This window comes from Cricetulus griseus, chromosome X (genome assembly GCF_003668045.3).
Source record: "Cricetulus griseus strain 17A/GY chromosome X, alternate assembly CriGri-PICRH-1.0, whole genome shotgun sequence".
Lineage (NCBI taxonomy): Eukaryota > Metazoa > Chordata > Mammalia > Rodentia > Cricetidae > Cricetulus > Cricetulus griseus.
In genome coordinates, this window is record NC_048604.1 from 92,927,758 (window position 1) to 92,937,266 (window position 9,509).

The window sequence follows — 9,509 nt, forward strand, 5'->3', positions numbered from 1 at the left end:
TGGTCAATATTTGAGAGGTCTTTTAGTTCTTCACCTTTTAAATTACCTCAATTAACGTTTTATGAGTACAAATAAATATTTGAGTAAATGTAAAATATGAATCTAGACTAAATTAATTTTCATACCTTCAGATAGCCACATGTTCCCTAACGTGAAGAGAAATATGATGTATGAGGCAGTCAAATTCCATATTGTCTAAGTGGAGACTTCTGAATTATTAGGTACCATGGGAAACACTATGGCTGGCTCATCATGGCATATGAGCTTAAATATTGCATGAGTAATTTTGTATTGCTGTTACTTCCCATCCGAGGATGACATGGATGGTTAGTGAATTTTAGTTTCATGGAGGCTCAGAAATCTCATAGTCCAGAGGAACAGAGTTCATTTTAATACCTAGTAAAGTAAAGCTGAGTGATGAGATCAGAAAAGAGGGCTTGATCAGATGATAGCTGTGCAAAGGAGGCAAAATATATATCCTGCCAAGATGGAGGCTCATCCAGACATGGGCCTATAGTACCAATACTTACTGACTGAGGCCAGCATGATCATTAGATCAAAGCCCCCTGTCAAGGTCCTATTGAGAGAGAAAGAGGGAGAGAGAGGGGGCTACATTTAATTAATGCTTAATACTACTATAATCTAAGAAGAAGCATATGAGTAACTTTACAGTGAGTGTCCAGATTATCAAACACCAGAATATGTGAAACTCAAGCATGTCACCGTACCTGGTAGGAATAGACATAGCATTATTTCTGGAGCTAAATAGTCTTTAATAGTGACTCCACAGGAAGTCATTGTCAAAAGTCCAATGTACTTCTGAATGTTACAAGTGGAAAAGACTGTCTTACATTTCTATTCCATAGAGGTTTCTTTCTGAAGGGTTGCCTGTTTCCTAGTTGGCTTCCACCTACTTGGGCCTCCAGGTGTTTTTCCAGACCGTGGTCTATTTTGCTAATCTACATTTAGGATACACACACTGGGTGGGGAACATCAATCAAAATGTGCCAGCCTATCTTCTGTGAGCACAACAGGCTCTAAATAATATGGGACTGTGATTCTCAGCTGTCTCACTCCCTTCCTCTCTGTATGGTTTGATAGGGCTATAACATTTACCTCAGCACTCACTTTGTTTAAATATAGATTATCATGTTCTGGTTCAAAATTAAGGTCTAGTTTGATGTTATAAAAACTGTCTTCACATTTTAATAAGTCTCTTAAGGCACATTTGCAGCATAATACAGAGTAAAGCTATGAGACAAGTTCAATGAATTTAGGAGAGCTTTGAATTTAATATGTATGTTATTTTGTTAAGGCTCAAATTCGCTATCTTTATGATATGGAAAGTTCCATATTGAATTAGTCATTGGACAGTGAATATACTATAATATAGGAAAAGAAGATTCTTTGATTTCAGTGAAACTTTTGTTTTCAAAATTCACATATTTCATACCAAGTAGTTTAAATATTCATCTTGAGCTGTGTATGCGGCCCAGTGGTAGAGCATTTGTCTACTTTTGGGGTTGGTCCCCAGCAAAACAAACAAACATGACTCCCACCTATACACCAACCTGATAGGGTGGCTTGTACCTGCAGTCTCAGCCAGTTGGGAGACTGAGGCAGGAGGATTGCTAGAACCCAGTAGTTAAGTACTACTCTGGACAACATACTGAGATCCCATCTCAAAACAGAAGTCCCATATATCATGTTGAATTAGGTTTATTCATGGTAAGTATTTATAAGAAAAACACATTATTTATAAACCTTTTCCACAAAAGATAAACATGGTTCAACTAGTTGAAGATTTTGTGGGAGAAAAAACTGGAAACAGCACTGTGTGCAATAATGTATGAGGCACCATGCCCAGTTGTTAGTAAACATCTGCAGTGGTGTGATTTCCACTTGAATCTGAATATAGCATCCACTTTATCCACATCCTGGTGCCCAGGGACCAAAGTCATCCACATGAGCACCTTGCTTCACACACCCTCCCACTTGCTCCTTTCCTCCCTATGGTGCTTGAGACTGGACCCAGGACTGCAAGGGACACTTGGAAATTCTCTCTTTGTGGAACTGCAACTGGTAAAAATGTAAGTGTCTGCACAGAGTCATTCCCACCACTCATTTTGTATGATCTTTACATTTTGAGAGTGAAGACTGGAAGGTAATTATCTTTGTTTCCAAGGTTACTTCCTGAATACCTGACAGTGTTATTTTAGCAGCAAAGCCCAGGGCATGGGGGTGAGGTGGGGGTGGGAGACAATTACCCAAATGAATCCCTTGGTTTTTAACAGGAGCAGTTAGAGGATTTACAAAAAGCCTCCCATTATGATTAGGCCCGTGGAAAGAACACTACTAATTTGAATGTGCCATCCTGTGAAATATACTCTTCCCACATTCTTAAGCTGACCTAGAATTAGGGTTTCCCTCTTGGGAATGAGAAGAGGGCTCATTTGGATTCAAGGACTACAGGTTGATCAATTAAAATGTGTTCCCTTTAAAGGCCTGTGGCATTATCCCATTGCCTTATAATCTAGCTTGAAATAGAAACTGCATTTAACTTGCTAATTGGTGCCCCCTTGGGATTTTAACCTGATGCTGAATGCATGCATCAATGTGGCCCTTTGCTGTTCTTTAACTCACATGCCATTAATGAAACTTCTGTGCTCCTTTGAAGGAGGGGATATATTATAACATTCAGACACAATCATGCATTCATTCAGCAATGCACACATAGAACATTCACTAGAGGAGACTGCAAGCCACCAACATGCTGTCAGGCAAAAAAAACAAGAAAACAAAAAAACAAAACAAAACAAAAATCTATGGAGCTCATGTACAGGGTTCTTCTTTTTTTCCCTCTAAGCAAATGACCAAATTTGTTTAGATCCTGTATGAAAGCAAATCGCACAGTCAAACCAAACCACCACAACAACAATAACAAAAAAAAAAACCCACAAAAACCCCATGCTGATTGTAAACCAGGAGATTCAGCCATGAAGTATTATTACAGTCTTAATAGCATTATCACCTAAAGGTGTTCTTTAGAAAAAGAAAAACCACCTCAATTAAGCAATTGTTTTCAGATTCTGGGATGCTCTGGACCTCACAACCTTCACTTCTCTGCTTGTTTATTAAAAGAAAAAGATCAATCCATTAACATTTGACTCCTGAACAAAATAATTCTGGGACATGACTGACTAGAGAAATCACACTATCTGCTAACAAGGCTCTTTTTATGACCAGTGCTCTAAGGGCTCATCGAGGATGTATTAAGATGCAGATTCCAGAGGGAAAGAGACTTTCCCCTTGGGCTTCAAATGCCTGCAGATGAGCTGCCAAGCACCTCAGGCCTGCACTCTGAAATCTCTTTTGCAAATAGGATCATGAGTTCAGATTGGTAGGGCAGGCGTGGGCAGGTTCAGTCCAGTTGTGTTGTGTGGGTGGCTGATGGGCTCCAGGAATACAGAAGCGGGAGGATCTACCCTTCTCTGGAAGCTATTCTTGCTGCTGATTGTCAAGGGAGACAGGAAGGAGGCACAGCTCCATTCTGTCATCTGCAGCAGCCTGAAGAGTTCCCTTCATCTTTTAGGGACCTCAATTCAGGCCAAACCAGGATTTATGGTTTTGACAAAGCAGAGAATTTGAGGACTAGCCAGTATGAAACAGAGTTGGTGTTCATTTTAAAGATATTTAACATTGGCTTGCCCATGAGGGTTAGCCAGTGAAGGCATACTCAAGAGTAAGGTAGGGTCTTCTGTAAGATAGTCATACTTCATTTAGTTTTACAACAGTCATATTAGGGTGTTGGGAACATTTGAAGCAATTATCTTCAAATTATTCTAAGGAAACTAAACGAAAACTTAGGATGGTTCCAATGGGCATGTGACAAGTTTATAATTGATAAGGCAACTATCTAGATCTCAGGGATTCAGGAACGTAGAACATCTTACCAGTAATGTCTGGAAAAAGGAATGAGACCCTACTCAAGATTTTATCCATTTCCATCTTAAGCCTGGACTCTATTGACTCTAGCTTGGCAACCTTCATAACAAATGGTGCCATAGTTCTTGCTTCTTGGTTAACGAAAGTCTTTAAACTAGACATGGGGGTGAGAGGCTCTTTTTTCTCTCTGGATTCCATTATTTGCCCTGTCTTCCTAGCCTGGCTTATCAGGGTATGTGCTCATCTATAGTGCTCTAGACAGGACAGTGTTCTGAGAACTTCTTTTCAACAGCATTGGAGAACACACTAATATGCCATTCATGCTCCTATACAAGCTACCTTCTTTTATCTATAATGGCAAGCTTTAGAAAGAAGCACAACAGAATGCAACCAGCAAGACTTCACTCTGGACTGATGATTTTGCTTTGCTTTGTTTTCTGCTGTGCTTGGGCTCTGGCCACACGCAATGATTCTTGGGCTCCAACTGAGTTTTCCTGCATCTGGTGGGAGGTAATGAGCATCAGAAGATGCCTAGGGACACATTGCAACTTCTAGAAGGCACGACACACATCAAGACCTGGGAGCTTCTGCTTATTATTGAAAATCAGGAAATTTAGTATTCTAAAAATTGTATCGATGAGCCCAACTTGATTGTAATTTTAAAAATATAGCTTGCTGTGTTTATTTAAAGTTACAGCTGAAGAAATAGGAAATGACATAGTGGTCTGTAGTGATAAAATAACAAGAATACGTAGACCAAGAATCTTTAAACCTTGAACAATCAAAACACCAAAACCAAATCTCAACCCTCAAACTTAATGTTTTTCCTCTGAGCAGTGGTGGCACATACCTTTGATCCATGCACTGGGGAGGCAGAGGCAGGAGGATCTCTGTTAGTTCAAGGCCAGCCTGGTCTACAGAGTGAGTTCCAGGACAGCTGGGATGACGCAGAGAAACCCTGTCTTGAAAAAGGAAAATAACAATGATACTACTATTACTAATAATAAAATTAATGTTTTCCAAGTCTTGAATTCATTGCAAAGCATTAGGGCTATGATGATGGTGGCCGAGGAGGAAGGCACTTCATTATCACTATTCACGAATCTATGGGTGGAGTTTTCAGGGGCACACTTAACCAGAAGAAATTACCCAAAGTAGGAGAACCACTGGACTCCTTGATCTAGAGCTAGGTCCTCTTCTACTGTGTGGTTGCCCAGCCATAGGCTCCTCTTTTGTTTATTTTCTCCCACATATATTTAACTCATGATTGACAGGTCACATGTACCCCCAGGATAGCTACAAATTCAGGCTAATACAAAATCATAAATGTACTTAAACTAGTTTTTGTGTATGAGCATGATTTGATTGTACGGCTCTCAAAGGTGAATTCTGGAGATGGCAACATTGGGTGAAAATGTTCAAAGGTTGCACATGCCTGTTAGACATTTCTTTATATGTTTTCTTTCTCAGCTTGGGCATGGGAATCATTTCATCTAGGCTGAGTACCACTAATTTCTCCAAAAAGTGTGTTTCCACAAGAGGTTTTTACCAATATCTGACACTCTGAGGCACTCATTCTATTTGGCCCTGGACACAAACAATAAAGCCCATTGCTGACTAGAGAATAAACTGGGAATTGGCATATTTTCCAATATGAGGTCATGGAGAACAGTGCTGGCAGTGGTCCGTCATATCCCCCAGACCTTTCATTTAGAGGCCAGATGAAGGCAATGATCTCTAACAAATGCACCATTAGGCAAGACCTACATCTAAAAGCTTTGTTGATTCAGACACTCAGTAATTAAGTTGTGGACCAGTGAGCAAATTATTTGCAATCAAACTTGTCCCTGATCAGCAATTAGATGGGCAAACATATGACCTCATTGTCTCCACCAAAGGATGATTATGTAACAGTCTCTGGTCCTTGGATATTATGGTTATTTGCCAACTTTTGATCCCAGTGAATCAGCTGAAATCACAAGATGGGATTCTGGAAACCAGAGGCTTGGAACGGGAGACCCCTCCTTTGGATGTCTGATGTCTTCTCGTCTCTTATTACTTGTGTAATGAGAGTCCCACCGATGGATGTCCAGAAACAATGTAGTTGTGTCATAGGGAGGCAGCAACTTTGAAGAATGACTGAGAAATAGCAGCAATGACATGTTAAAAGAACACCAGTTTTTTTTTTTTAAGTTGAAAGTTTTCTTGCTGAAGAAGAGGCAGTAAGAAAAAGGCAAGTTGCATGTGATGGCCATGCCTGTAATCTCAGTGTTGGGAAGGCAGAGGCATACAGATTGCTCTATGTTCAAAGGCAGCCTAATAAGTTCTAGTCCAGCCAGGACTACCTTGTGAGATCCTGCCAAAGAAAACAAGCACGAGAGAAAGAAAGAAAAAGAAAAAAGAGGTGGGGGGGAGAAATGGAAAAGAAGGAAGAAAGAATGAGATGGGAAAGGAGAGAGTGAGAATGACTTGCTCCTAGAGCCAGGGTTTTGGTTCATTAACCAAGACACAGTAGCTTCTTTTCAGTGTAGGAGAGCAGGAAAGCCTGTCTTGTTTTGTGCACCACTGAACACTCATCATCTATTTTTCTCTGAAGGATAAGGAGGATTCCTGAGAGCTTCCAAGTACAGGTCGTGAAGCCAAGAGAGGACTAGAGGATAATCTGTCTTGGGGTGACCTGGGACATTTAAATGTCACATAGTCTAGAGACACATGTGACCTGGAACTGCCCTGGGGTGACTCAGGCACCAGTCTGTCCTTAATCCTTTATTTGTGCTCTTTACTACAGTGCGATGAGCACAGAGCACTCCTCTGCCAGCAGCTCCCAGCTCCCAGCTCCCAGCTCCCGGTGGCTCAGTGAAGAGCAGAGTTGACTCTTTCAGCTCGTGGGGCTGTGCTGGCAGAAAAGAGCAACAATCACTTAAAAATGGCTGTGGATTTCTCACAACTTTACCCGCAGCTCTATCAATAGCTTTTGAAAGAGTCCATCAGAGGAATCAGAAGCTAAGGTGTTTACACACGAACTCCAACCCTTTGATTGAGGTTTACCTTTCATGTGGGGCCAAGTGCACTTTGCAAAGCTGGGAAAGCTCCTTAGTCAAACTCGTGTGCTTGCTGACAGGTTGGTAGCTGGATCATCTGTGTTGGAGCCACAAAGCCCAATTTGACCTCTATGCATTATGGACTGAAAAGGTTCTTATTGCATTCTAGCAAAACACATTTTTCACTCAGATGTGACTAGCTAAATATATATCAGGAGCACTTTTTGCACTTCTGTTCAGGAAGTAAACCAAAGTAAATCATTCCTTCTATCTTTCTTGAGGGGCATAACACCTGCTGGCCAGGGAAATGGCACACTCAAGACTTTATTCCCATAGGTGCCCATTTGGATGGTTCTGGGGATGAAAGCAATTTAAAAACCAGAACTTCTCCAGAACATCCTGCATCACCAAATTTCACCAATGCCCTTTTCTGTCCTGCATATTTTCCAAACTACATTTCCATCTTCATAATGCAGAGATAAAGTCATGGAAGTGACTATCATCTATGGTCATATACATTTAAAGATAATATTATAGAATGTTATGAGCTCTTTATATGTAACTAATATACCGAATTATAACCGCTATGGAGGTTTTTTATTTTTAAAGTGAATGTATCACTAGACACAGTTGATGAGACACAAATGTTTCCTTCCTATAAAAGGAGCATGTTTTCATCTATTAGGATGATTTGAAAGTAGCAGTAAAATAGCCTCCTGTCCTTCACTTTTATTTGTGTGAGTCGTTACAAAACTGTACACACTTTGAAGCCCAAGTATCAGTTCAATATGAAAGTATCTTTGAATACATTGATGGAAAGAAGGGAAGTGCAAGAAGACTTGAACACTGTATAATCGATGCAAGTGGGAAAAGAGCCAAATGGCAGTCTGATAGGCTCTGTGGTGTAAACAGCAAGTGCGGTAATAATGCTGTAAAGGACTTCAGAAATGAAATAATCAGCAATGGAAATGTGGTTGAGTAGATTGTTACATGAAGCCCTGGGAAGGGCGAAGATCATGGGATCGCAAAGCAAAGTTTTTCAGGTGAATGAATACTTCCATTCCTGGTGCTATGGGAAAGATAGGACATAGTTTCATACCTGTAAAATTTGAAATCCATATCGAGTGTAACAGATTTAACTGTACCCCAGGATACATTTTCCTCTTATTCTTCAGTACTATCAGAAAACTTGAAGTTTTCTTTTCTTTTTAATAAATGTTTTAACTGAAATAGAATTATGTCATTTCCCTTTTTCTTCCAGCCCTTCTCAGTTACCCTCCTTCAAACCCCTTCCATGCTCCTATTTAGTTCACAGTCTCTTTTTCTTTGATTGTATTTGTCACACACACACATACACACACACACACACACACACACACACACACACAATAATATATATATATATATATATATATATATATATATATATATATATCCTGCTGAGTCTGCTTTTGTTGTTTCTATGTATATACTGTTTCAAGGCTGAGCACTCTGTATTGAACAACCAACTAAAGGCTCATCCCTGGGAGAGGCTAATTCTCCTTCTTCCAGCAAGTCAATATTTGCCTATAGTTCTTTGTCTAGGATGGGGATTCTGAACATTTCCCTCTTCCATGTTAATATGTCCATTGATATTGCCATTGTTCTGGTCTTGCTAATGTAGCCATTGCTAGGATAGAGTTTCTCACAGCAGACTTCCTGGTACAATCATTCCACCTCCTCTTCAGAGATGAGAAGGTGATGGGGCTGAGCTTTCCATATCTGTGATCTTTTGCATTTTGTTCAGTTGTGGTTGTCTGTGATATTCTTCATTTGCTGAAAAGAGAAGCTTCTTTGATGAGGGGTGGTAGCTACATTTATCTATGTAACTCATGAATTTTATCTGGCTGCATAGGCACTCCATTTGCAGCATAGGATAGACTGTGACTAAGTTTTAGCAAGCTCATTAGGTCAAAGCAGCAGTTACAATATTTCTGGTAAGTAATAACAGAACCAGGAATGGCCACTTTGCGGCATAAAGTTGTGTGTTAATAGGAGCCTATGTCCAGAAGCCTATGATACTAGATCTAGATTACTGGAGTTTTTATGACAAGTAAATCTTGTCTTTAGTGAAAATGCTATTAGTCATAGTAAGTGAATGAAGGGGAGGCTCTGTACTGTAAGAAACGACCCTGCAAATGCTTCTTCAATTTTCCTTCTCACTCTCATCAGTGAGAGTTCACTGTGAGACTCTATGGGTTATCATTAAATGTGGCTACTGGGAAAGAGAAACACATATATCTTAGGAGGATTATTGCATACTGGCTCCAAGATAACCCTTATTCTTAATAACCCAGGGAGTTATTGTGACCCACTAATCATATGGGGACAGAAGATAAGTGGAGATTTGAAGAACCTGTGAAACCCAGAATCTACCGCCCACATTCGTTCCTCACTTTCAGAAATTGGCTGTGGCAAGATTACATTTTTCAAATGTGTTTTTCAGTGCTGTTCTTTTTTTTCCAGCTGGACATTTTCTGAATG